The sequence below is a fragment of the Pseudorca crassidens genome, chromosome X (assembly GCF_039906515.1).
Source record: "Pseudorca crassidens isolate mPseCra1 chromosome X, mPseCra1.hap1, whole genome shotgun sequence".
In the NCBI taxonomy this organism is placed as follows: domain Eukaryota; kingdom Metazoa; phylum Chordata; class Mammalia; order Artiodactyla; family Delphinidae; genus Pseudorca; species Pseudorca crassidens.
The window spans coordinates 16,825,946-16,834,177 of NC_090317.1; the positions used below are offsets into that span (position 1 = coordinate 16,825,946).

Here is an 8,232-nt window from a genome sequence, read left to right on the forward strand (position 1 = left end):
CCTAGGGGCACACTTGCAAATTAAGAGCAAATTCCCCATTATATATACATTACCAAATGTCTTAAGTTTTTCTGTTGTTTTCTCCTCAAAGACCTGTGTTCAATGTCAGGTGTTAGTAACATTATGTAATTTTTTAAAATTCTTCATGAATTTGTTCTGGATTAAATGAGCTCATTTCTAGTTTTATCAATTTTTGAACTTACTATGTTACCAATTACTGAAACTAATATAAAAGTAACACAGTTGTATAATGTGCATTTCATGGTCTATTAAGTGGAACACAAACCCCATTTGCATGATTTATTAACCATATTCTTTCATAGTGTATAAAATGTCAGTAATTGGTAACAAAGTGAGAACACATAACCCATTCCAAAGGTTTCTCACCCATAATTTTGTATGAGTCAATTGCTTTATTAATGAAAAGAAAAAATGGAGTTTTGAGACTCCCCTTCTAGAAAATAACTGGCAATACCTTGCAACATAATATTTAATAATTCCCCTATGATGCTTGATTAAAGCACGTTGAACCTAGGTTCATTTTGAAGGGGCAATCAGGTTTCTATAGAGCAGCAGTCTTATCTCGTGATTTGATTCATGCAGTTCCTGTCTTAATAAACTCTTTTGGCCTACCTCACACAGGCTGCATGACTGGGTACTCTGCCCCAACCAAACATTTGCAGAAATTCTTCTGGATAAGGGAAAGGGGAAGTTTGCCCCAGCCACTCATCTTATCAGTTTCCAAGTTACTTAAGTTTCCTGCAGTTGTGTTAGGCTGTCCACCCATTAGCAAGTCCCCTTGTAGATTTGTACAATCACCATTTCCTTCAGGACCTGTGGTGGAAAAGTCTAGTACTGGTCAGCTTATGGGCCTGTGATGAGAAGAGAGTGGGCCTGGAACCAACTGTCTGGACCTGCCAGACAAGTAAGTGCACCCTTATGTTATGTGGGGGCCACAGATGCTGGGTGGAGGGTAGCACCCATCCCCTGTCAGCTATAACATTATTTAAGGTGGTGTTGAAATGCCTTCCCTTAGTCTCTAAGATAGGAACTTCCAACAATGTCAGGGTCACTCCCTGGGCACTGCTTATTAACTCCATGGTTCAGGCACTGTGTCTATAATCAGTCAGTGGCATCTTTTTCCAGTCCTTATTCATGTTCCTTTGTTCACTGTGGGTGCCACTATTACAGACACGTTGAATTTATTAGAATGTCAGATTTCCAAAAAGCCTGATCATGACATATTCCCATCAAAGTTTTGATCTGTCTTTTTATCCTTTTGGAAAACCCTTGTAATACCAGGCAGAAGCAGGATGGACTGGAAGGCATTGTGAAAAACAAACTTCAGGAATCGAGAGATGGTAGGAGTGCTGCTTTTTTTCAGGTAGGAGAACATGGATTTGAATGTAATTTAAAGCTAGCTCTATCTAGGAAAGGGGAGAAAGATGAGACCTGTACACCAAGTGGGTGTCAGAGAATGAAAGTCTACCAGTCTACCCTCGCTATGGGTGGGTGGGCATTTATTTTGCAGTGGTCCTGGAGGCATAGGCTAACAATTAAAGTAATATGCAGGTCAATACTTCGTTAAATATTTACCCTTCCATACTTTGTTGGGCTTTTTTTTCACCTTGCAGTTGTTGCTGAGACAATACATTGTGTTTCATTCACAATAAATTTCTAGTATCTGAGTCTGACTCTTTCTTACTCTCACCTCTGAGCCTCAATTTCCATATTTGCAAAATGGGAATCACACCTTGCTGTCAGGGATATTGTAAGAATCAAGTGTGGTAATCTGTGTAAAGTGCTTAGCACCCAGGAGGTACTGAAAGAATTAGTACACCATTTCCAGAATCCATATATTGGAAAAGAACATTGTGGCTTGGTTTAGCTCTTCTCCCCACCTGTCCAGACCCCACTCTCACTTCATTTCTTTAGACTTCTGTCATAATATCAACCAAACGTTTGTTTCCTTTCACAGGACCAGCATATTTCCTCAGATATTACTGGACTTCTCTTTGCAAACCAACCTCTTTAATTCTGCCATGATGCCAAGAGGTAGCCCGGCAACTCAGACCTTGCCTTGCTCTGAGCCGCTTTCTTTTCTGCCCAACTCTGACGCCTTACATTGAAGCTGATGGGGCTCAGCACCAAGTTTGGGCACCAAGAGGGTGCTTGTCAACTGGCAGTGCCAAAAAGTTCTCCTCTCTTTCCTTGTCTGTATAAGGTCACTTCTTTTCTGGTCAGTGGTTAATTTGTTGAAAATCAGGTGAAGAGTTTTGACAGTTGGGGTGGGGGAGGAGTGCTAAATATAAATACGAACCTTCTAAAGTATGTTCAAAGACACTTCTAACCTCTAGCTTCATAGATACCTCTGGTTCCTCTATTGCTTTATTAGCACAGGTTTTATCCAGAAGGTGGCATCACAGAACCTGAATTTCACTCACCAAAGGTTAAAAGAAAATCCACATTTCTTTGTGATTAGAAACTAAAGAATGTAGCCTTTAGACAGCACATTGCCATTTCAAAGGCTTTTTATTTATCCCTGTAATTGGCTAAGTTACATTAAAGCTGTGAAAGACGGGGTGGGGGGGGTGGGGGGGGTCATGAAGTTTTCCTACCCGGTGAGAACCTGAGGCCTGAGATACTTAGAAAAACCTGTACCCAAACCAACATTCCTTCACCAAGTGGCATGACGGTGACCAAAACTGGCTTATTTGCTAGTCAAACAACAGCTGTGAAACTTAATAGTAACTGTGATGCCTTCTTCCCCTTCCACACACACTTGTGTCCACTGCCCATCAAGGTCATGTTGGGTGACTTCACTGGAGGGAGGGGTCGGGGAGACCTAAATGGATGGTCTAATAGGTAAAACTACTGAGCATTGGCACTTAAAAATAAGTCACAAGGTTGAAGATTCCAAAAGGGTGACCCTCTGATTGGTGCCATTCTCAAAATCAGGACTCTGAGGGAAAGAGAAAGTAATTCTCCTCTGAATTTGAGATGGAAACTGGCTTGCTGGTTCTTTCCCAGGAGTTCATTCCTAGGCCAGCCATGTCACTCAGCCCCATGAGACAGGTACTCAATGAATGTCTACTGACTGGTAGGGATGTTAATGTTCTATACCTTCTTGCTGTAAAGTATTCCTCTGGATATATACCCCAAGTGGGATGGCTGGATCAGATAGTAGATCTATTTTTAATTTTTTGAGGGACTTCCATACTGTTTTCCATAGTGGCTGTACCAATTTAGATGGGAGAACACATCTTGAACTAAATGGGTTTCATGACTGGTTCTCCCGTCCTTTTGATTGTCTGTTCTTTTAGGGAGAGGAGCTATAGAGATTAGAGGCTCAAAGGGGGAAGGACTTCCCTGAACAGGAAAGGTGGAATGACTAGATATGGTCCATCCTTGGGGTGCCTAAAGCCTAGTGGTGGGGAAGGGGCTGGGAAGAGTGACGCTCTGCAGAGCTGCTCTCAGAGCATGAGGAGAAAGCAGACAGGAGGACATCATGGGCCCTCAATGTGAAAGGTGCATTGGACTTTGTGTGTTCAAGAGTGTCTCCTGAGAAACAAGAAGAACTACAGTCCTGCAGCCTGTGGAACAAAAACCACATTCACAGAAAGATAGACAAGATGAAAAGGCAGAGGGCTATGTACCAGATGAAAGAACAAGATAAAACCCCAGAAAAATAACTAAATGAAATGGAGATAGGCCATCTTCTAGAAAAAGAATTCAGAATAATGATAGTAAAGATGATCAAGGACCTCAGAAAAAGAATGGAGGCAAAGATTGAGAAGATGCAAAAAATGTTTACCAAAGATCTAGAAGAATTAAAGAATAAACAAACAGAGATGAACAATACAATAACTGAAATGAAAAATACACTAGAAGGAATCAATAGCAGAATAACTGAGGCAGAAGAACGGATAAGTGACCTGGAAGACAGATGGTGGAATTCACTTCTGTGGAACAGAATAAAGAAAAATGAATGAAAAGAAATGAAAACAGCCTAAGAGATCTCTGGGACAACATTAAATGTAACAACATTCGCATTATAGGGGTCCGAGAAGGAGAAGAGAGAGAGAAAGGACCCGAGAAAATATTTGAAGAGATTATGGTCGAAAACTTCCCTAACGTGGGAAAGGAAATAGCCACCCAAGTCCAGGAAGTGCACAGAGTCCCATACAGGATAAACCCAAGGAGAAACATGCCAAGACACATAGTAATCAAATGGGCAAAAATTAAAGACAAAGAAAAATTATAGAAAGCAGCAAGGGAAGAACGACAAATAACATACAAGGGAACTCCCATAAGGTTAACAGCTGATTTCTCAGCAGAAACTCTACAAGCCAGAAGGGAGTGGCATGATATACTTAAAGTGATGAAAGGGAAGAATGTACAACCAAGATTACTCTACCTAGCAAGGATCTCATTCAGATTTGATGGAGAAATCAAAAGCTTTACAGACAAGCAAAAGCTAAGAGAATTCAGCACCACTAAACCAGCTCTACAACAAATGCTAAAGGAACTTCTCTAAGTGGGAAACAAAAGAGAAGAAAAGGACCTACAAAAACAAACACAAAACAATTAATAAAATGGTCATAGGAACATACATATCGATAATTACCTTAAACGTAAATGGATTAAATGCTCCAACCGAAAGACACAGGCTTGCTGAATGGATACAAAAACAAGACCCATATATATGCTGTCTACAAGAGACCCACTTCAGACCTAGGGACACATACAGACTGAAAGTGAGGGGACGGAAAAAGATATTCCATGCAAATGGAAATCAAAAGAAAGCTGGAACAGCAATACTCATAGCAGACAAAATAGACTTTAAAATAAAGAATGTTACAAGAGACAAGGAAGGACACTGTATAATGATCAAGGGATCAATCCAAGAAGATATAACAATTATAAATATATATGCACCCAACATAGGAGCACCTAAATACATAAGGCTCCTGCTAACAGCTCTAAAAGAGGGAATCGACAGTAACACAATAATAGTGGGGGACTTTAACAACTCAATCACACCAGTGGACAGAACATCCAAAGAGAAAATTAATAAGAAAACACAAGCTTTAAATGACACAATAGACCAGATAGATTTAATTGATATTTATCGGACATTCCATCCAAAAACAGCAGATCACACTTTCTTCTCAAGTGCGCACAGAACATTCTCCAGGATAGATCACATCTTGCGTCACAAATCAAACCTCAGTAAATTTAAGAAAATTGAAATCATATCAAGCATCTTTTCTGACCACAATGCTATGAGATTAGAAATGAATTACTGGGGAAAAAACGTTAAAAACACAAACACATGGAGGCTAAACAATACGTTACTAAACAACCAAGAGATCACTGAAGAAATCAAAGAGGAAATCAAAAAATACCTAGAGACAAATGACAATGAACATACGATGATCCAAAACCTATGGGATGCAGCAAAAGCAGTTCTAAGAGGGAAGATTTTAGCTATACAAGCCTACCTCAAGAAACAAGAAAAATCTCAAATAAACAATCTAACCTTACACCTAAAGGAGCTAGAGAAAGAAGAACAAACAAAACCCAAAGTTAGCAGAAGGAAAGAAATCATAAAGATCAGAGCAGAAATAAATGAAATAGAAACAAAGAAAACACTAGCACAGACCAATAAAAGTAAAAGCTGGTTCTTTGAGAAGATAAACAAAATTGATAAACCATTAGCCAGACTCATCAAGAAAAAAAGGGAGAGGACTCAAATCAATAAAATTAGAAATGAAAAAGGAGAAGTTACAACAGAAACGGCAGAAATACAAAGCATCCTAAGAGACTACTACAAGCAACTCTATGCCAATAAAATGGACAAGCTGGAAGAAATGGAAAAATTCTTAGAAAGGTATAACCTTCCAAGACTGAACCAGGAAGAAATAGAAAATATGAACAGACCAATCACAAGTAATGAAATTGAAACTGTGATTAAAAATCTTCCAACAAAAAACGCCCAGGACCAGATGGCTTCACAGGTGAATTCTATCAAACATTTAGAGAAGAGCTAACCCCCATCCTTCTCAAACTCTTCCAAAAAATTGCAGAGGAAGGAAAACTCCCAAACTCATTCTGTGAGGCCACCATCACCCTGATACCAAAACCAGACAAAGATACTACAAAAAAAGAAAATTACAGACCAATATCACTGATGAATATAGATGCAAAAATTCTCAGCAAAATACTAGCAAACAGAATTCAACAACACATTCAAAGGTTCATACACCGTGATCAAGTGGGATTTATCCCAGAGATGCAAGGATTCTTCAATATATGCAAATCAATCAATGTGATACACCATATTAACAAATTGAAGATTAAAAACCATATCATCATCTCAATAGATGCAGAAAAAGCTTTTGACAAAATTCAACACCCATTTATGATAAAAACTCTCCAGAAAGTAGGCATAGAGGGAACCTACTTCAACATAATAAAGACCATATACGACAAACCCACAGCAAACATCATTCTCAATGGTGAAAAACTGAAAGCATTTTCTCTAAGATCAGGAACAAGAAAAGGATGTCCACTCTCACCACTATTATTCAACATAGTTTTGGAAGTCCTAACCACGGCAGTCAGAGAAGAAAAAGAAATAAAAGGAATCCAAATTGGAAAAGAAGAAGTAAAACTGTCACTGTTTGCAGATGACATGATACTATACATAGAGAATCCTAAAGATGCCACCAGAAAACTACTAGAGCTAATCAATGAATTTGGTAAAGTTGCAGGATACAAAATTAATGCACAGAAATCTCTTGCATTTCTATACACTAATGATGAAAAATCTGAAAGAGAAATTAAGGAAACACTCCCATTTGCCATTGCAACAAAAAGAATAAAATACCTAGGAATAAACCTATCTAGGGAGACAAAAAACCTGTATGCAGAAAACTGTAAGACACTGATGAAGGAAATTAAAGATGATACCAACAAATGGAGAGATATACCATGTTCTTGGTTTGGAAGAATCAATATTGTGAAAATGACTATACTACCCAAAGCAATCTACAGACTCAATGCAATCCCTATCAAAGTACTGATGGCATTTTTTATAGAACCAAAAGAAAAAATCTTAAAATTTGTATGGAGATGCAGAAGACCCTGAATAGCCAAAGCAGTCTTGAGGGAAAAAAAAAAAGAGCTGTAGGAATCAGACTCCCTGACTTCAGACTATACTACAAAGCTACAGTAATCAAGACAATATGGTACTGGCACAAAAACAGAAATATAGATCAATGGAACAGGATAGGAAGCCCAGAGATAAACCCACACACCTATGGTCAACTAATCTATGACAAAGAAGGCAAGGATATACAGTGGAGAAAAGACAGTCTCTTCAATAAGTGGTGCTGGGAAAACTGGACAGCGACATGTAAAAGAATGAAATTAGAACACTCCATAACACCATACACAAAAATAAACTCAAAATGGATTAGAGACCTAAATGTAAGACCAGGCACTATAAAACTCTTAGAGGAAAACATAGGAAGAACACTCTTTGATATAAATCACAGCAAGATATTTTTTGATCCACCTCCTAGGCTAATGGAAATAAAAACAAAAATAAACCAATGGGACCTAATGAAACTTAAAAGCTTTTGCACAGCAAAGGAAACCATAAACAAGATGAAGAGACAACCCTCAGAATGGGAGAAAATATTTGCAAATAAATCATCAGACAAAGGATTAATCTCCCTAATATATAAACAGCTCATGCAGCTCAGTATTAGAAAAATAAACAACCTAATCAAAAAATGGGCAGAAGACCTAAATAGACATTTTCCAAAGAAGACATACAGATGGCCAAGAAGCACACGAAAAGCTGCTCAACATCACTAATTATTAGAGAAATGCAAATCAAAACTACAATTAGGTATCACCTCACACCAGCCAGAATGGCCATCATCCAAAAATCTACAAACAACAAATTCTGGAGAGGGTGTGGAGAAAAGGGAACCCTTCTGCACTTTTGGTGGGAATGTAAATTGACACAGCCACTATGGAGAACAGTACGGAGGTTCCTTAAAGAATTAAAAATAGAATTACCATATGTCCCAGCAATCCCACTACTGGGCATATACCCTGAGAAAACCGTAATTCAAAAAGACACATGCACCTCAATGTTCATTGCAGCACTATTTACAATAGCCAGGTCATGGAGGCAACCTAAGTGCCCATCGACAG

The 8,232-nt window shown here is 38.6% G+C and overlaps 1 long non-coding RNA gene across 1 annotated transcript; it reads left to right on the forward strand.

Moving 5' to 3' along the window:
• Positions 1 to 686: 686 nt before the first annotated feature.
• Positions 687 to 4,765, forward strand: LOC137216456 (uncharacterized). The gene is made up of 3 exons (XR_010939773.1): positions 687 to 925; positions 1,303 to 1,384; positions 1,979 to 4,765. It is a non-coding gene; the product is annotated as an uncharacterized lncRNA (long non-coding RNA).
• Positions 4,766 to 8,232: the final 3,467 nt, after the last annotated feature.